A 21734-nucleotide genomic window follows, 5' to 3' on the forward strand; every position below is an offset into this window, starting at 1 on the left:
GTATGAAAGAACGCTAAAGATAAAGATTGCGTTTCTTGAATATTGATTTCGCTTGGTACTAAAATCGTATCAGCGATCGATCACGATCTGACTTCGGAAAATTTCAGAACCGACTCCGGAAGGCAGGTCCGTCCAGCATTATCCGGAGCCTTTTGGAATCGTCTGGAGACGTCCGGAGTCGTCCGGAGTCGGAGTCACCAATTCCCACACAGAATAAGCTTATACGACTGGAAAATCAAATATCCATCGAAAAAAAGAAAGCTCCATAGCTTCACTGGTTTGCTCAAAAGATGGCGTTTAATACCTCATCAATTTGCTGTCCTTTTCATGCACATTGTTTCGCCATATTGCTGTCCTTTTCATGCAAATTGTTTCGCCTAGCTCTATCTATTAGTCACTGAAAGCCAAAGCCCACTAGTGGTACAGGCAGGCCTTGACCGACAACGGTTGTTGAGCCAAAGAAGAAGAAGAAGAAGCTCTATCTATTCATGGCCTATCTTCTTCTTCTTCTTTGGCACAACAACCGCTGTCGGTCAAGGCCTGCCTGTACCCACTAGTGAAGTGAGCTTGGCTTTCAGTGACTTGTTTTTACCGTAGCAGGATAGTCAGTCCTACGTATGGGGGCACGGTCTATTCGGGACTTGAACCCAATTCATGGCCTATACATCCTTCAAATTTTTCGAGCAAAGCAGTACAGAGGGAAGGAGAAAGCTCTCAAAGCGAGGAATGCTCCACTGTGTGACTATCCCACCAACAGATGGCTCCACCAGTACTTTTTCGATTTTTTTAGAATACATCAGTAGTTTATCGTCTGTTAATCGAAGTCTTTTTAGATTCCTTTTAGGTGGAGAGCATGAGCAGATAAGCACCCGTTTAGTGGTCGTTTATTGGCATTGGCGACCGCTGCAACTCTTATGACTCCGACTCCCGGAGTAGCTAGTGATTCCGATTTCGTCGGAGTCGAAATCTGACCAACAATAGCTCCCGAGTCTATATCACTACTAACAATTATCAAAACATCACGATGGAGAGAGCATCCATCACACCACGATCTGAGAGTCACTGCAAATAGCTTGTCAAGAAGATCGACCATTCCGGACGATTTCGGGCGGTTCCTGCTTGTAGGTTTGAACTGACGAACCCTTTGGAACTGAGTCCGACATTTTTTGGAACCGGCCGGACTCAGTTTCACTTTTTTGAAAGTTTTGTCCAACTCTAGTTCACACGCACCCGATATCTTGACGCTTTTGACATGATTAATCGCACAAAAATCACTATTTATTGTGTTACTTGCACCAATTGAGCAGATTAAAAAAAATTGTTCAAATGTCACTTGGTCGTTACGCCAAAATGATGATTTGTCTGATATACATGTGAAAGAATAAACTCTACCATTCTTTAATTTCAACCAACATTAATGTCAGCAGTCTTGCGTTAGTGAGAAATACGTTTCTCACAAATCAATTTCCGCTCCGATTCTCGCTACGTGTAAAAGTCCCAACGGCCTTTAGCAAGGGTGTCAAACACCACACAACCACAAGAGGAAGAATACAGTTGCATGCTTTGAACAGTTTTGCAAAGAAAAGATCGACAACGATGCGATATTTTAGTAACATTCCGTACTTCTGGTTTTGAAACCTTTGAAACAACCCTTGACATCTGATCGATAGATTCTTTTGGATGAACAATTTACTCTGTAATATGTTAGGGAGAGTAACAAAAACCAGAAACTTCTTATGTTCTAATATCAACGTCGAATCGGAATCTTAACTACTGTTATACATCGGGTTGCCTACCGCTTGATTTAATTAAAAACCCTTTTTTCATATAGCTGTAAGCCAGGATGCCAGGAACACTTTCACACACACCGTAAAACGTGACTGAAAATATGAGAACAACAACGTTTTAATCGGTCGTTATTTGACTGCCAGTGCTTGTGCCGTCTCCATGCCGAACGTTAAGACGCAATAAAACAACCCGAAATGGAGCCATTTTCACAAATCTTCCGAGCGGAAAAACTGTTCCGATTGCACCCACCAAAAAGGCCCATATTTCATCTGCCACCAGTCCATTCATCTTCTGCGCTCGAAACCACTCACATCACCAGACGCAAAGCGCACCGAAGGAACCTGATCGGACACGTTTGCCACATTCAATTTAAATGGCACGTTTGGTCACCACCATGTTACCGAACAAGGGGGGGGAGGGGATTTGCTGGTGGAGTGAAAGAGAAACCCCCAACGGCCTACAGTGCAGGTCACACCGTCACCGTCGCAAGCCGGCGGAAATCGAATGCATGTTACGACAACGGCCACGGAGAAACAACGGCTCCTCACAACATGATCTCATGCTCCTTGAGCTGATCCTCTCTCTCCTCCCCCCTTTTCGGGAACATCAACTACTCTCCCCTTCCTCACCCTTCGTGCCCCTGTCGTTCCGTTTCTTCTAGTAAATCGGGAGCAAAGCTTTCAAGCGATTGCGTCTATGCAGCATGATCCATTGCATGTAGTTCTCGTCCGAAACTCGTTGTATGTGTGCGAGAGATTGTGTGTACGTAGACAAGGGTAAAGATCAGCCACAAACACTGGTCTCAACGGCCACACGATTTCCCACCCCCACCACCTCTCTCACCCAACCCACCCATCCACCGCCACCCGATCGAGACAATGATGGACGCACTGGTTTTTCGGTTGCTCGATCCGCTGCGGCTCCTGCTGCTCCTGCAATGTGTACAGATCGTTTTTCCATCGGAAGGGGACGCTGGGAGAGGAGGAGGGACGGGAAATGGAGAAGGTAAAGTGGCTGGTCACAACACCCCGCTAGAGTGGAGCCACTTGGAGCAGCCACGGCAAGGAAAGAAACAAAAAGTATCCACTCGGCCTGCAAAACGGAACGGAACCAGTGACAACGAGCCCAACAAACAGGCAGGGCGATGGATAGGGAAAGGGAGATGGGGTGTGGTGTGGTGTGGAGGGAAGCGGTGGAAGCGAAGCAAAGGACGAAGCAACGAGAAAACGGTCGAAATCCCATAATCATTGCACATTTCCCATGATCGTTAACTGGGCCCGTCCGATCGTCATCACCTCCTAAACGGGCTCTCCCTTGCCGCCTCCCGTTCGCACGCTCCAACAGCAAGTCAGGGGTGCGTGTGTGTGCATCTCTCAACCATCCCCCCACCCCTCTGTCCTTCTGTCAGCCCTTGTCCCGTGCCCCTCCAGATCCCGTGCAACATTCAACATAACATTCTGACTGCCACTTGGCTGCCTGCGGTGTGAAGAGAAGCCGGTTTCGCGCGTGCCTGTATGTGTGTGGTCCTGTCAGTCGCGATCACCGTCGTCGGTACGCTTTTTTTGATCACTTCCCTTCGCTTCGACCCCGTCTTTCTTGCTGATTCGCTTTTGTTCCCGCTCTTCGCTCGTTCATCCCCGTTGAGATCATTTGCTGCCCACTGCCTCACGCCCCCTTCCCCCTGTCGTCGCACACGGCCTTCCACGGTCCTGCACCCGCCAGCATCATCGCTGCTCCTCTCCCTTCCCACACGGTTCCCCTGCTAACCAACCAAGGGGTCAACCTGTGCCGAAACCCCCTGGCCCGGGCTCTGTGTATCGGCGTGTGATGGTGGTGGTGGTGGTGGTGCGCTGGGCCACAGGAATGTCGGCAGTTGGCCGCCCCTCGGCCGCAACCCTCTGCCTGCGAGATGGGCCTTTCAAAATATTTTAAATTGAATATTAGTGTTGTGTGTGAAGCGGTGAAGAATGGGAAAACATGAAACAGCGGGAACCCGAACGACGCCCGGACCCGCAGACGGTGGGAAGATGAGGCCCGAAGGGCGGCAGGGCATGGCAGTAAAAGAAGGGCAGACCGGGGCAACATGCACACCGTGTAGTAGCGGGAGCGGGAAAGTAAAGGTGAACAAGATAAAGCTGCGAAGGAAACCCCGACAAACCCGACACACAGAAAGGAAGGAAAGACGGTGTGTGTGTGCGTGTTTGTGTGTAACAGTAACAGCAGTTTAAGAGAGGAGAAGAAAACAAAAAAACGACGAAACAAACACACGGAAAGAAGAAAGGGCAAAAAGGTAAAGTGAAAGAAAGAGCCAGAGAGAGAGAGAAAGAGAAAGAGAGAGATAATGTGGGAGAAGAAAAGAAAAGATATGAAGTATGAAAGCAACAACAAAGAGAAAAAAAGGTACAAAACACAAACACCCGCAGCAAACAAGCAACATAGGGAGAGTGAAACAAAGAGAAGAAAGACACAGAGAACGAGAGAGAGAGAGAAAGAGAGAATAAAACTAAAGATAAAATGAAAATAAAATGAAAACAAAAAAACAACACAAGCAACATACAACAGCAAACGCAACAAAACAACAGAAACAGCAAAATCGATCGGACAGTATCCGTCCGCCGGTGGTTTGCTCCCGCACCCGCACACAAACACACACACACACACACACACACACACACACACACACACACACACACACACACACACACACACTACACGGTGAGATCGTCGAGATGGACAGCGAAGAAGGGGAGTCTGCAGGAGCAACTGCAGGCATGTGGAAGGCGGGCAGGAAGGACGGAAGCCAACCATGCTAAATGATACGCCCGCCAGTTTGTCCAGCCCAGGCACCGTCCCGTGTAGGTGGATCGGAAAGGTGCCGAGCCAGTGCGATGCCCAAAAACCGCACACCCTCGATCGTATGCCCCGCTCTCTTCATTAGCAGTGATTTCGGTTGGACCTAGTTTTCCAGTTTTCAGTTAGAGCCTATCTAAATGATGCTAATTGGCACGCTTATTATCTTCCGTTTGACACTCGCTCCAAAGAAGGCAGGCCACATAGATGGGAGCTGCGTGGAACATGTTTCTGCGATACCGCTGCGCTGGGAAGAGCTGAAGATCAACGATCTTCGGTTCTGTTGAGCAATTACGGCAAATTACGCCGTTGGATGTAAAAGGAAGTGTTACAGAGCGAATGCAAATAAGCGTTTCAAGGGGGTTAACTGTCAGAGCAAACACTTTTGGAAGCTTAATCTAATTAAAAGATAGGCTTATATGGTGGAATGAACCGTTGGCATTACAAAAAGATGACGAAAGATAAGTTGTGTTACAAAAATGCTACCTTCATATTGGTCACTTACAGATAGCTGAGTGATCGTAATGTTTGCAGAATAATGTAGAAGCCTATTTCTAGAATAATTTCATCTTATTTCCATCCCCAACGTCAGCAGGATTGTGACTTTTCGTTTCACTTTAACGTACTGTCCCGCTTTAAAGGCTGCTCTCTCTCTCTCTCTCGGGCAGAACGGCACAAGTGGACCAAGCGACCGGCCGACGTTTGCGATCGAACCGATACCTGTACGGCACGGTACGGCTCAGCTTCCACAGAGGAGGGAAGGAGGGACGACAGCGTTGCGTCCAGCGAATGTGCTGCTCCGTCCCCGGCCAGCGGAGACGGAAGATTCATTTCTGGTGAATTTGTTTGGAGCCTTCTGCGTTGGAGCGATTCGCGCAAAATTCGCGCAAAGCACTGCTGCATCCTCTTGTCAGGGATGTCGATCTCGATTTGTTACGGTCGGGCCCACTGCGAGGCTAGTCGGCCACGGCAAGCCCGGCTAATACACGGCCACATAGTTGCCGCTACTAGGCCGGCAACCGGGCAATGGGAGCTGCGTCCGCTCTTTAAGGTGTTTTATTTATGAACTTTAAACTAAGCATCGATACGGTTGTCTAGAGTCATTTTTTCTTATTCCCTCCCCTTTCGCTTTCTCAGTCCGTCTCTGTGCTGTTTCCCGCTTTCTGTCGTCCCTTCCGTAGCGCCCTAAAGTTCCGTTTTCGTCCGAAATCTCACACCCCTAAAACTGTTCAGCGTCGCTTAACTGATTATTAACCTGACGCTATCCCTGCCCTGGCCCGTTCGCTTGCCCACTCCCTCCGAGACGACGGGGGCCCGTTGATGGCCCGTGGGTGAGTGTCTGTTCGCATGTTTTATTTCCGTACCTCATGCCATCGTCCCGGACAGTTTTTTTTTCTCTTCTTTTTTCTCGGGACTGTTTTAATAAGGTAATTGATTTTTGGGCACCCCCTTTTGCGGCCCAGTCTGGTTTCTTGGTTGTTTTCTGCGTTTCGTGTTTGGTGCACCCCGAACCCGGTGAGACATTCCAGTTTAATTCGCTTGCTGGCGCCTTTGCGTTGAATGTTTCAAGCAGTGGAAGGTGAAAATACTGTTGCTTAATGTTATTTTGGGTCGCTGATGTTGCTAAGCCTTCCTTCTTTAAATGCAGTCTGAAGTCATGTGTGCTAAAAGTTAATTATTTGCATCGTTTTACTGAAGGGCTTTCATTAAGTTAAACATAAAATATAACTGTGTTATAACCCAAAACTCACAAGCATTTCCCTATCCCTTTCCCACGACCGCCCAAGCAAAAGAGGAAGGCAACAAAGGCCAAGCCAGTCCGCACCAATTTCATCCAACCGCCCTTTGCGGCCACTTACCGATCCCGAAAAGATTGCTGTGTGTCAAAACATTGATACCACCATTTCCCTGCCCACACACACACACACACCCGTCCACTTTAAATGGGAAAAAGAAATGTGTCAAAATAGACGCCACTTCCCGTCAGGCTGCTTGCCTGCCTGCCTGCATCCTGTGAGAACGGGGCGGCAAATTGTCAAAAGCGTTCGACGTTGGCCGCGCGCACGCAAATCGCTGATTGCTTGGGCCGCTAGCTGCCTCGGTGGTCCTGTCAGGTTGTGCAGGCTTCAACCATTCAGGATAGTGCCCTCGGTGTCCGCTCCTGCTGCGCGCCCCGTCCCTCCCTTTGTGTCGTCCTTTCCGCCCGGGGTCAGGTTGGGCGGCTGCCGGTGTCGAGCGTTTGATTTTTGCGATCGTTCGTGACGCTTCCTTTGTGTGTTGCCTTTGTGTTCGGGTTCGTGTGATTTGTTGATGTTGAGGGCTGTGTGTGTGTAGGATGATTTTTTGTTGCTGGCGCAGGTTGGGTTCCTAGTTTTGGCAAATGTTCTGAGTAAGTTCCCGCTCTCCCACTACGACGGTGGGCTCGCTGGTTAGGTTTAAAGGGCCCGCGCACAAAGCAAGACAGTGCAAAAAGCAGCACCAACAAATAGAACGAAAAAACAACAGCAACCACCCTAAAACAACCACAGGCATCCTTGGTTTAATGAGCTCTGGGCGTAGGCTTTGTGACCCGTCCCTCCAGGTCAACCTCCAGCACTGGGCGCAGCATGTGCTCCGGTGTCGGCAAATGGCTAATTGGGGGTAAATATTGTCGATTTTTTGTTGTTGTTGAGGAAGAGCCCTTCCGCCCCTTTCTGGGACACACGGCGGTCGGGATAGGGAGCGCTGAGCCCGGCCCCGATAAGGCTTCGCCCGTTTCCTGTGCGGTTTTCCCAAGGGTTTACAGTTTTATTGCGGTATCGTGGGTCCGAATGGCGTTCGAATAGCGCAAGAACGGAACGGATGTGCTGTGGTTGAAGTGCGCCGAAGGATGCGTCCATAAAGCTAGACCACAAACAACAATGGCCGGTACATCGTGGACGCGTGGGCATGTTGTGGAGCGTTCGATTTGTAAGGCGCGTCTCAGATCCTTCAGCAAAATATGCGTCCTTCTTCCTGTCTGTCTTAAGCTATACACACACACACACACACACACACACACACACACACGCGCGCAGACACATCAAGGAACTGCTTCCCACAAACTAATGTGTTAACAAGAAACGTTTTCAAACGAGCCTCAAAACGGTGCACAATTAAAATCAATTTAAATGCCTCATCACCTCCAAAAGTCCTGCAGCGCATCAGGTTCAAAGCACTGGGGGTGCTTTTATTGGGCCATTTTTCTCCCTCCCTCCCCCTCCATTGCTTTCCCCCAAAGACTCCGAAGACTTCAGTCGAGAAAGGTCGGCCCCGTTTCTTTGGCCGACCGATGGTATGGTGCGCCGTTTCTTTGGTTTCGTTTTAGATCTTCCATCTCGTCTAGCTCGCTCGCTGTGTGCGTGTTTCTAGCCGATGGTGTGACCGGTTGTTAACACGGCACCATTCATAATCGCGTAAGGGGGTAAAAGGGGGTGAGAGAAACCATACGAAACCTACGAACATCTCGATACGTATATCATTCCGCTAACTTCGCCCTGTTTGGCCCGAGCAGCGCGCACGCCGCGTCTCGAAGATCGCGCGGTTTATGATCATCGGATCATCGGAGATCTTCTCAGGCACTGTGGGTTCAGGTCGTCTCACTAACTTGGTGAAACTGTCGATCGGTGCTCCCGACTCCTTCCGCTTTCTTTGGAAGGATGGAGAGTGTGGTAGAGCGTACGATACCTGTGGTTTTATGATCGAACTTGTCGATGGTACGGACGCCCCCGAATAGGTCGATTAGAACGATATTTAGGCAAATGTCGAGCGCTTACGGCATCGTGATCGTGTTACCGCACCAGCACAGCGGGTGAGAGTTGTGCTGCTGCTCAAGGCTTTTCAGTAAAGGTGTTTGCTAATTTATAGAACGTCTTTTTGTAAAAGTAAATCGTATCGAATGGATCTTTTGCTTATGATCGTGCCAGAATAGTGATTGGAGAGATTTTGCACACAAATAGTATCGTTCGTATTTTATTTAAATTTGAAGCGTTTCACATAACCTTTTGAGCCAATGCGCAACGTTTTCTGTGTTTACTTCAAAACTTGATCATATTTTTTAAAGGAATTCTTCTACCTGCTGCACCCATAGTTCTTCTTCATTTAACACACCTCGTTCCATTTTATGGTGCCACCATAGCTCCAACCTACAAACACAAACCGAATGGTGCACTGTGTTGGGACTTTATCTGGATCCCTAGCCCTCGTTGGACCTCAAGATCTCCATCCACAGATCAAAGTATGTGTGTGACTGTGTGACCATTGAACCCGCTAAACGATTGCCAATAAAGCTCACGGCTTTAATGATTATTTTATTTAAATTATCCAAATATTTAATAACAAAAGCGTCGACCGAGACGTTCTGGTCGCGCGTTGATGATGCGCTCTACAACCGCATCTCCAAAAGGCACCGGAGCAAGTAGCAATGCCTCCGGTCCAGTGGCGCGGCTTGGGAAGAAAGTATCTTCGGCGCGATAAACCTCCGCACTGGATGGAGGCGGGAGATTGTGTGAATGCGCAGGCACAACAAATTCCCGGCGCTGTGGATCCCGGCCGGACGTCGCGCTCGAAGGCAGAAAGACAGAAAACCCGACAGAGACAACGACGATGACAAGGCGGCACCGGTGTTTACAAATATTTATGGCACATTGGCTGTCTCGTTGTCTTTTGTACGGCCTCCGGGGGATAAAGGTACGATTGGTGATCGGTGTTGAACCAGCTTGCCTGGCAGCAATTGGTTTCCAGGTGTCGCCGTCCAGTGAGCTCTACTCGAGCACCTGGACCGAGATTAACCAACGGATCCTTGCGAACGAACCGGGGATCTGTGTATTGCTTTTTTTCTTTGGTCAATTCTCAATGCCCTATTCTCCACCATCGAACGGTGAAGGAAACGTCAATTCGATAGGGTGACGAGATAACAATACGATCAAAATTAGAGCTACAACAGAGTGCCGAGGGTGACAATTCGCCCGTCGGTACGGTATTCGCCAGTTGGGTTCTTTTATGTCGCTTTATCTAGCTTCGTGTCTCTCTGTGGTCGCCGATTTGTAAGGCAAAACGCACGAAAAAAAAGTCCAAAACACACTGAAGGAATCATGGAGCACCGGTAGCAATGCAGCACCGGAAAGTCAACGGGAAGTCTGCCATCCCGGTGTGAATGAATGAAAATGCCCGGTATCTCCCGGGAGGACCGCTGAGACTCTGCCAGAGCTTTGTGGTAACCGTTTACCAGGAATTAGGCAGTCATAGAGTAGGGCCAAATTTCCATCGAACTTTCACGCAGAAAACTACTGACGAATCTCGTGATGCTGTCGGAGGATGCTACCAGGCCAGAAGTCAAGCACGCTGTTGTTTGCAGGCAAACCGCAGCATTGAACAACAATAGAGGAAGACGAACACACACACACACACACACACACACACACACACACACACACACACACACACACACACAGTCGATTGCGAATTGATTGTCGCCCTCTTCCCGGAATCCATCACAAAGCCATCTCACGACGCAGATGAGGTCCTGACTTTTACGGCAACTGAAGGGGCCCAGGGAAAGCTGTAAGTTGTTGTCACAACCATGAGGGCTGGCTCATAATTTATGGGTTAAAAACGTCGCAAGCACAAGGAGCAAATTAATGAACGTTAGGTTTTTTGTTTGGTCTCTTTGCGAAAAAGGGAATATTTTCTGTGATAATTACCAGCAATTAATGAGACGATCAGAATGACGATGCTCCATTTATTGCTCGTTGTTGCTTTGCAGTGATTGAAAGCTTACAAATAAGTAATCCTAATCAACAAATTACATGCTTTTGGTAGGATTGCGATGATGCAGGCAAGACCAGTTTGTGGGTTACTACACCAAGATGACATAGGAGTTTATCAAAAGCTTAACTTCTAATAACGTCGCACAGCAGACAAACCTCAACGAGCAATATAAATCACCAATCGAAAATCCCCTGTAGCATCCACAGCATTAGAGTGTTGTTGTTCACTGATACCTCGATGACGATGACGAACCGATCTCGGACCTCGCATCCTCGTCCGTCACTTCTCGAGTGCGACTTGATGCGACAAATGCCTCATCGACTTTGGAGTAATGGGAGCAATTAAAAAGAGATCCGGAATCAAACCCACATCATCCAACAACCCGAGTACCCGCACCCCGCCAGTGAGCCAATTTCCTTTCGTAGGGCCCTTTTTACACGCCTTGCCGAGTGATAAACAGGCGCGAGGGAAACAAAAACGACGAACAAAAAAAAACCTAACGCACCTCTTCAGCAGCACTCCTGGCTGCTCCGAGTGTCAATAAGCTTCGGGGCAATCGGGGCTAAAAAGATAAGATGTTGTCATCGGGTGTCGAGTGGACAACAAAGAAACGCACCTTCGCATCGCCGAGGCCAAGTGACAGTTTTACCGCTCCACAAACACACACACACACCGTCAGCCACACCCCGGCGTCCCGGGCGACTGAGTTTTGGGGGCTGTGGATAGGTAGCCTATCCGATCATCATTACCGCCATCATCATCATCACCATCGAGCATGGAACGGGGCTCGGAACGATTGGGAAGCTTTTGTTTCAAGCGCCCGTGTTTTATGTTCGAATTTTCTACCCCATAAAACGAAACGATGCGAGGTTGATATGGGCGATCTCGAGAGTGCGCTTGGGAAGCGGCCTATCTTCCGGTACCTAAACGGTGTACAACGGTTGTCCAAAAGGCATCCGAAACATAGCCTCAAGTACACACACACACATCAGTGCTATGGTGCGGGATGGAAGGCAACAAACGGTCAGAAAAATACCTCACACATAGTTTTATAACGCCGCTCGGCCGTGGCTCAGCACTAGGAGCCATCGAGGAGTCGTGTTTGTTTATCTTGGTTTACTTTTTAATGCCCCTCTCTGGGGTCGAGTATCACTTGGCCTGCGCTTTGGGCCAAACGCTTTCGCCCGGTTTCGGTTCGGAGGCTTCTTCATTCATCCGCCCGAGACGCGCCGGATGCTGCACGGCCAGAGGGACGGTGAAAAGCGCACCGAAACGATTCACTCGCTACTTGCAACGAGAGAGCCCGCAGGGAGATTTACATCGATTGATTTTTATTGCCATTGGCATTGCCTTCCTCTGCGTATGTGTGTGTGTGTGTGTGTGAATTTATTGTCCCTTTTTCCCCCGGTGGGCACTGTTCGGAGTGTAGCCGGGTTGAATGTCGTTTTTCGCCTAGGCAGTTGCGGCTTTGTTTGCACGCCTCAAGAACAAGTAATACGGACGGACCGGGTGGCGTACCTGGCTCCGTGAGATCTCGAACACAGCCTAGACCCCTCGGATCCGGATCCTGATTGATGTTTTGCGGCATGACCCCGGGCCAGGCCCGTTTTCACCAAACAGGGATACCAACCGACCAACCCACCAAACGGCCAAGGATGGTTAGCTTTGTTGACTTTGCACCGGCCGAACCACAAAAGGACAGAGCTGTGGCTTGTTTGATTGGATTATTTAAGGATGGTTGAATGTTGGTGGAATCCTCCTCATGAATGAAAGTCCCAAGTTTTACCTCGTGTTCGACTGCAATTGAAGTTAATTTTACTATTTACCAGTACGCAACGAAGTTAATTATTTGTGTATGTGGCCGTTTAAACCACAACATTGGAAGGCGCTGCAGCTGAGCATTCCTTTCATTCATCGAGATCCTTTTGTGTGCAGTGCACAGCATGCCACACAGAGAAATGGAAAGTAAAGTGAGCACAAAACCGAGCACCAGGAGTATGTTGGCGTTGAACATGAAAGGAAGACATGCCGAGGTATGGATGAACCTACCTCCAGTGGTTTACCCTAGACGCAGCAGCTGAGACCACCTCATTCTCAACCAAACTACCAAGCGAGACATCACCAACAAGACCTAGAAACAAGATTCCTATCAATTTGTTGTTCCTGTCGTCCTCCCAGACCAACAAAGGGAGTCCCGCAAGCCGCTTTGATATGATCGCACAATAGGATTACCACCGGAGAAGATAGGTCCGCTGGTATGATTTTCCTTTAGGACCAAACTGATCGCCACGATCATGCCGCAAACTCTACTGGTTGGCTTTTCGAAGCAGTTGAGCGCAGTGTATGTGTACACGGGAAAGAATGCCACTGTTGGTTCACACTTGAAGGATACCACAAACAACTCATTAGGAAGCACGATCAAAGCTTGGCGGTTTGTCCTTAGAACTTTGGAGGCTTCTTCGGAGGCTGCGCAAACAAGGTACAGTAGTCACCGTGCCGAGGGAGAACATCCTTGCTCTAACTAACAAATAAGACCCGCTTAGTGGATGTTGTTTCTCTCCCATGGAAGTCTTCCTTTGCTGGCTGGTTGTTTGCAGTCATTTTAGGAATGCTTTTTTTTCCTAACAAGACAACAAACTTTCGGATGATGAAAGGTGCTAAATGTTTCTGATTATTCTTTAGAGAACACAGCTTATTATTGGGAATGATTCGATCGTTTCTCATCATTTTATTAGTTTAGCTCGTGTGAAGACAATAATTCTACACACTTGAAGCTTAAGAAACAATTCATCATTAAGAAGCTTAAGAAAACGAAAGACACTTTACTTCATTGTCACAAGTTTTATACCATTTCTCAAAACATTCTTCAATGTTCGTCGTGGCTTTGGATCGTTCGGCTTGCAGGCGTTTGCTTACCGAGCCCGTTCCGCCGCTCTTACGCTGAAGATCGTTCCGCCAGACGATCCGCTGGCGACCATGCGCATCGATTACCGGGCAAATATTGACCGTGCGGCCTTCTGGGCCGGTTAGCGTTTGCCGCGGTATTCCTTTCGGTTACGGCGTTTCGAGTGGAGGGACGCAATCGGTTCGGACATGCGTTATGGCGCGTTTGTCTTCACGCCACCGTTGTTTAGTTTTGTTTGTGGCACGGTATATAGGCATACCGTGACCAACAAAGGCCCCAAGCTGGGGAAAAACAAAAAAAAAACAAAAAACAGTATTGAAGTGAGATAGCGAGTCGAATTCACGGAACACTTTTAGTAGGATGAAGAACTGTTTTAGTTTTTATGTGAACTGTTTTGTATATCATGAGCTACCCAGATCGCGTTATTTTGAACTAGTACATCTTTTCGGAGTTGGAATTCTGAAGATATTTCTCAGAATGCTAGTGGTTAATCAAAAAATGAGATTTTTAGATTGCTTTTCCTACCATAAACACACCTTCGAACAGTATCCAACAAGTGCAATATTCCTACAATTGATGATTGATATGAGGAAATGTAGTTAGCCATGACATCGACTTAAAAAACGATGCACCAGCAGCTTCAAGTTATCTGTTCTCTTGTAATTACCACGCATGACATCGAGCTCCACGTTTATCCAAACAGTGCCGATTCTTCAACCCAATCGCAAGCACGTCGAGGGCACTTGTGGTCCGCAGTTCTGTAAACGCCGGCGCAGCTTCGACTCACCACCAATGCCGGAATGTTCCACTGGAAATGCCAGGCAAGCGCATCGATGTCCACGATGTGCACCCTTAAACGTGCAGTCGATCATAAAATTCCACCAAGGCGTCGAAGCTCATCGACTCACCCGTGCGCCAGTCACTCCCACCACCAACCACCATCATCAGACTAGGATAGGAAATTATCACGTCATTTCCGACCGCTCCTAAGCATTCCGAGGCTGGGATGGGTTTGCATTTTGGGACGCGATCCTCGCAGTCGCGAGATCCAACCGGGAGGCAACGATCCCATGCGCCGGGCAATAAATATTTGTCGTAATGTGATGATGACTAATTTGTGTAAAGACCAACCAACCAGCGTCGTAAAAAATAAATCCAAACCTCCTTCGCCCCCTGCTGGCAGGGTCGACGCTCAAGCGCTCGGGTCGTGCGCGCGCACGCTCCATTGGAACGCCACGACTGGGCGAATTATATCCGCGGATTCGCGTTGTTTTTTTTTTTGCCTTCGCCTCGTTTTGGCAAACGAGTGGCAGGTCCAAACACGGCATGGTCCGAAGGCATCGTGCTGCACGGCCCACGTCCTCTGACCGTTCTGATGGCAGTCGAAAAGGCACATTTGCGTAGGCACATTACACCCCGAACGCCACGAACGCGCACATTGGGTATTATGCCCGACCACACGTTCGCACACGTTATTCTTCGTCTGGTTGCGCTTTTGTTCGAATCTGACAGTTGGTTGACTACCGAATATTAACCAACTTCAGTGGGCTTCTGGGTGGATTACCTGCCCAGAGCCGGTACGAGCCGATTACCCCGATTTGGCGGAGAGAGAGAGGGAGAGAGAGAAGCTCAAAACAAAATGCTTCAAGATGCTGACCTCGAACGGAGGGTTTTTGGTTTTTTGATGCCGGGGAGGGCGTACAAGGGGTGAAGGGAAAAACGAAGTGATCGAAACGAAGACGCCTGCAGTGCAGTGGGATGCAGAGAAGATCAAGTCAAACACCGGACTGGGAATTAATAATAAATCACCACGGCCACAGGTTCCACTCCAACGCCGCTGCAAGGATCGACGAGTTCGATCGGGACATGATGCGTGGATGAGTGATGGGTGAAAACATAAGTGGGAATCATCCTCTCTAGGAATCCGCCCTCTAAGCCCGCACTCGACAAGATTCCGGATTCCGAGAAGCCACTCACACCGGAGCAGCAGCAAGCAGATGGAAGTCATTTAAGAAAAAGAGGAACGTTCACCTCCGCATCCTACACAGGGGAAGAGCTTATCGGACGGTATCGTAAATGCGAGATAATTGTATCGCTATTTTGTGCCAAAATGTGCCAGACTCACTGATCGGTATGCCGATGAGTGTTCCTCGTTACATCACCCCGAAGCAGTGTGATCGCGAATAATCCTACGGGAGCCGTCTTGAACCATGTCCCCAACGGGCAGGAATGTGACGCGAGTGAAGGCGGCATAAGTGGCAAACCAGAAGAATCTAAATAAATAACCAAAAGGCACATACATGGCACACACACACGCATCGGATGCTTCTTAAGAAGATGGCAAAACACGAACCGGAGGGACTTGATACTCGAAAGCTCGACCTTTCGAGCAACCCGCCCAGGCCGCTGCATGTAACCTCGCTCGCTGCAGCTCAGCAAACCCCGAACGGACTGGCAAGTGGAAAAAAGGCTATATAGCGAACACATTAAGATAAGATTGATTAACAAATCGTGTTTGTGTGTTTATACGTTTGACTGGTTTTGGGTGTGCCCTCTCTCTCCCTCTCTCTGATCCGCTCCTTTGGCTTGTATCTTTGGTGAGGATTGCCTCTGCAACTCGTTTACCCGAGGCGCGGCCTACGCCAGCCAACCCGGGGGCAGTTTGAAAGATTGTCCGAACCGATCCACAACCGATCTCTCGAGCGGAGCTGCGGTTCCGTTTTGGAGGGTGAAAGATAAAATAGCCCACGACAAATGCCGACGTGTGAAGCGGACGCGTTCGGTGTGCGCACGGTGGTACGTGGGATCTTCCACGAGGCACAAGGAGGAAATAATAAAAATTGGTAGGCACTTGCGATCAGAAACAGTTGATATAATTCCAATTAATTTAATAGTGTAATAAATTAGATACCTCCTTACATATTTCATCTCCCAGTACGAGTGTGTGCGTGTGTGTGACTGTTGGAAAGAAAGGGTAAGGCATCGGGAGAGTGAGATGACTAACAGCGGATAGGCTACGGCGTCCTGTGTGGGATTCCGATGGTCCGTTTCGAGGAGTTCACTGTAAATGTAAAACAACTTGTCCACACGGGCTCCGATGTTAAGCAAATAGAGGCGCCACTACACCGCGGTTCAAGCTACCTTACCACAGGCCCTGATGCAGATGCGACACACCACGAGGACCACTTGTTGCACCTTTGGTACGGCTCAGTGTGCAGCAGATGCTGTGCAGGTGTGTCGAGGAGCAGCTTCTTCAGCAGCAGGAGTGGACCTGACCGTCGAGAGAGGGACCACCAGTTTGGGGGCGAGCATGAACATTGCCGCAGTGAAACAATGTTACCGTGCCGTGGCTTACCCGAAAGAAGCCAACCACTCGACGCGATGAAGCCACTCGTAGATGTTTCATTAATAAATAAACCCACCGTCCTCGGGCTAGATCACGCACCTTGGTCTGCACCATGGTGCCATTCCGATTTTGTTCCGATCATTCCAATCGTACGGTACGGTACGGTGCGAACGCGAGTGCAACCCCATAAAAACAACAATTACCACCGTGTAATGGTGTACTATCAAACCGCAAACTTCTTCTGACACTCGCTAAGTGGCGCTTGTTTGTTTATGGAAATGTTCAATAACACTCCGGCTCGTACGCGCCCCATGGGAAAGAAAAGCAGAGAAAGACAAAAAGCAAAACTCCTCAAACACCGCCCGATGGGTGCCTCGGGCCTGCAGGCGCTGGGGGCCACGTTAGTGACGGCAACGAAAAGGAAATTCAAGACGAAAGCGTTCCGGTATTCCGTTCCGGTTGCGATGTAATGCGATGGTGTGGTGACACTATTCCCCGTCGCAGGTCCCCCCTCGCAAGGGCTTGGGGACATGGTAGCAGCTGTGTATGGGCAAACATGCCAATATGCAAATCGTTGACGATAAATTAATAGGCAATGGATGGACCGGCGACGAAGATTAATGCGGCAATGTGCTTGAACATTTTATGTTTTATCATTTCATCTTGTCATCTTGGCCCTCTTCTGGGAGTCTCACCGGGAGCTCCTTGGGTCTTGGGGAGCGTGAGTCTAGACCAGCAGATGCAGACGGCATGGTCAGTCTGTATGTCTTGGGAATGCTAAAAACCCGTCTGGGACGTAGGGAGAATTTGTTGGACAGAGTGGACAAATCGATGGAGAAGAGTGGTTAAAACGTTGAATGAGAATTTGAGGTCAATGCTATCCCATACGTCTTGGGCTATTTAGCAATGTTTTGCATCAAACAAAAACAGTTTGTGGAATTCCTGGTTGAGGTTTGCGTTGTCTTTCCTTTGGTTATAGCTACTCCGACAAATCGCCTGTCCGTATCCACAGTGCGTCACACCACAAGCACATCATCTCTGTTCAGCCGGATGCACTTGTCATCCGACAGTGCAACGATTAACGCACACAAACTGCACAGAACCGTGTCGAGTTGGATCGAGCTTTGGCATCCACCAACCAACCAACCCGACGTAATGTGAGAAGTTACGAGCAGCCGGGACTGTCGGACAGCCGGTGACCTTTCTCGGCGTTCTCGGGAACCGCAGGCGTAAACAGACCTGGAAACGATAACAAAAACACGACAGGTTGAAGGCACGACACTCAAAACACCAGCCCACCAAAACATTGTTCACCGGTGCTACCGTGTACCGTGGATGTTAAGCTGCTTTCGGTAGAATTAGCTCTTGACCGGCGTTCTTGGTGCGCGTTACAGCGCTTGCAGAGGCCTACAAACGATACGATACATTCGATGTATTGCTCTTCGTCTCGAAGATCCAATGTATTGCTCTTCGTCTGCTCCACTCTCACTCTCTCTGTCTCTTCCTTGGGCTCCGGTAGTCGGTAGTCACGCGGTAGTCCAGCAGTTCCGTGAACCGGCCCCGGAGTCGGTGGAGATTAGTGCGCGTGAACGAATCGCAGCCAGCAGCGACGCAGAAGGCAGAACAATCGTTGGCTTTTTAACGCTGACAATGACCTTGTCGGGCACCTCGGGGCTACTGTCGGGCTCGGGAACCACCATAAACGGAAGGTGGGCTCCCGGTGGGCCGTTTCCCCTTGCGTTCACAGGCACAGGCATCGGGATGCGGCATCCTTGAGAGGTGCAGCCGTGCCGTAAAGACATTATGCCATCCAGCCTCACAACCGGTAGCCGGCTGTGTTGGCAAACGTTGCTCTGTTGTTGCTCTGTTGTTGCTGCTGCTCGGGCAGTTGTTAGCTGCGTCATTGTTAGCTGCTAATGTTACTGAAGGATAATGGCTTCCCAGAAGAGGTCGTAAGGACATCTCGCCCTTGCACACTGGCCGCCGACCAAAGCCTGAGCACATTATGGGAAAGGTTAAGCAAGATTTACAGGAGGTCATTTGAGGATGGGCTCTGGTGCGAAGGGTTCACCATGAAGATTGCTATACATTTGGTGGAATTAGAGTTGGCGTTGTTAGTGCATGCTGTAAATGTCATGTTTTGCATAATAAAACTCATGTTGTGGCGATTTGTTTTAGTTTGTTTGGAGGTAACATTTGGATATTACTCACATTCAGTTCAGAGACAGTTTAGTTCAAGAGTTCCTTATCCTGGTCATCAGCATTCAATGTACGAAATGATTGCATCCCATTAAAACATTTCGCTCATAAACAACGTAAATGAAAACTTCCCAAATGTACACACACTCTGAACTGTTTCCACCAAACTTGGACTCTCTTCCGCAGGCCCTCCCGAGACATGATTAATGCAGCCCCGCGGTGAGGGCAATCCAGGAGAAGCAAGGATTCGACTCAACGCGCCAAAATTCACCCAACTCGATTAACGCCGTGACGCTCGCGAGTACTAAATTATCTGCCTTCGCAAATCTGCACCAACTGCCCACCGCCAGAAACGGGAAGCCACACAACAAAAGAGGGGCCCGTAAAACATCTTCCACCACAAGGCAAGGTGAGTTTTTATGGCCCATCGGCGAACCTTCAGCCATCCACCTCCTGGTCGTTGTTCACCGTCTTCCACCGTCAACTGCAGCGGTTGCGATCTTTTGCGATCACACTCGGGACTTGTTGTGCTGCTGGTGTGACGACCCAAGCGCTGCTCTTTGCGGGGTGATTTGTTTTATTTTTATGCCCGTGGCTGTGGCGGTTGGAAGCCGTTTTTTTATTTTGAATCCAAATTTCGCACACAATCGGAAGAGTCGGAATCGAATCTTTCTTTGGTCGAAGGTTAGGCTTTGCCTGATGGGCTCTTTCTATAATAATGTGCAAATTTGTTGACCATTCTGCATCGCCGGATGCTGCTGCTGCTGCCGTGATTTTGCGCGACATCCAACGACACCCAAGCGGGCGTAATGTTCGCTAGTCAGCGGAATAGATTTCCCTCGAAACGGGAGGCCGCCAACGTGCAGGGAGCTGCGTGCAAAAGTGTCATAATGATGGCGACGAACGCGAAGCACGGAACCGCACGGAATGAAGTTTATCTTCCATTCCTTCCACGGAGCATGCAGCACCGTGTCCCCGCGGACGGTCGGTCCGACGGACGACGAGGATGATAAAGCCGGCAGATTAACCGTGCATGCCGATTGCATGCCTTCGCGGGGCTGCCTGCGGGCAGCTTTATCTTGATTTGATTAATTTTTATGATTTCGCTAATTTGAATATAATTCGTATCGAGTGACACACACGCCAGCATCGGGGCCTGGGCACCAACGTGGCCATTAGTTTTGTAGCGTGGCCGAGCGGGCTTGAAAAAGGGGTCCCTCGGGGTGTGCTTTTTTGCCAGCTCACCCACCACACACACACACCAATCCGCTCCTCCTCCTCTTCCAGGGATAGCGACACCGAAGAAGTAGTCCGAAGGAAGGGACAATAATTTATTAGGATCATTTAACGGCGAGCAAATTAGTCGCTCTGTGAATGGGCAGCGAAATGTGATACCTTCGCAAGCGATCGGCTTTGGGTTTGGGTGGAAGGCGATGATCGTGGGGTGGGCATGCAGCTTGCAACGTGCACCGTACCTCAGTGTTTGCACAGTATTTGTGCCCTCGTTACTCTTATTTCCGCTCGGCAGCATCTAATTGGCAAAGTGGTACACCAAAACAAGGCTCTTGTTCAATTTAGCTGGAAATGTTAGGCGTGAAAAGTAGCACATTGGGCCGTGTTTGTGGTGGGGTTCCATGTTACCGGTAAGCCGGAGGGTGATTGTCGTAAGCAAGCGCGCGCCCCGGAACAAGCAACACCTGCCCCGGGGGGAGAGGTTTGCTGTTATCGCGACGCGCGTATGACGTCAGCCGATGACGGGTGAGCTCGATGGGAGTGAGCTCGTTCACCTTCCAGCTTCAGGCAGCGCTATTGGAACGTGCAACCATGCCGGGCCTCATACTGCCGGATCCATTGAACTCGGATCAGCTATAGGTCGCCATCAAGATTCGCACAGTTTGGTGCGACTCATTCGCCGTCCGCTTATCTGCGCTCCCCGTTCCCGGAAACGAGCTACGCGCGATGAATGTTCGGTGAGATGTTCGCGATGCAACGGTTTTGTGCAATGTGCACTTCAGCTCAGTTCGGTGACATTTCTCGGGTGTGTAATGGTATGGCATTCTGCTGCACTGACATAATTCCTGCACGTACAGGGGCGGTATGCGGAGTGGGGCTTGACTTACCGTTTCGCGAGATTGTATAATCTGACACACCCCGGACGTGCGACATTGCGGGCAATTGTAGAACTTATCAATCGGTCGTCGGTCACCCGCGGCAAGTCATCTATCACCTTCGCGAAAACTCTCTTCTCCCTTTTCTCTCTCTCTCTCTCTCTCTCTCTCTCTCTTTCTCTCTCTCTCTCTCTCTCTCGCTCTATCTCTCTCTCTTTCTCTCTCATTCTCTCGGCTGTCCCTGTGACTAAACGGCAAGTTACCGGTTAAGCGATGGATCATCGGACAGTTGAAAACGTGACGGCAAGCTGGAAAGATATGTTTGTGTGTGTGTGTGTGTGTGACACTAATGACACCTTTTACGAACTATTGATACTAGATGGCGTTGCGAACCTTCCGAGAAAAAAGGTGCTCGATGGTTTATTTGATATTAAATTAAACCTTTTAGTATTTATTAGTATTAAATATTAGGTAGTATTTACTGCTTTATGGCATCGAAGCAGTTTATAGTTATTGCTACCATAAGTGTTCAGAGTATTTGAACAGCGATTGTTTGCCATCTTCCAAAGAGCATAAACATTATGTAACATTGTTGCCTTTTGGAACTATTTTTACAATGTTGCTACTTGCAATCAGGATTCAAAAATCTTCAAAACTTAATCTTTGCATTGCCTGAATGATCTCCCTCATTTTCATGTGCCTGTCTCTCAACTTATCGCAAACTTACAGTAGCAGCAAATCCCACGGCTTT

Source organism: Anopheles arabiensis, chromosome 2 (genome assembly GCF_016920715.1).
Source record: "Anopheles arabiensis isolate DONGOLA chromosome 2, AaraD3, whole genome shotgun sequence".
In the NCBI taxonomy this organism is placed as follows: Eukaryota; Metazoa; Arthropoda; class Insecta; order Diptera; family Culicidae; genus Anopheles; species Anopheles arabiensis.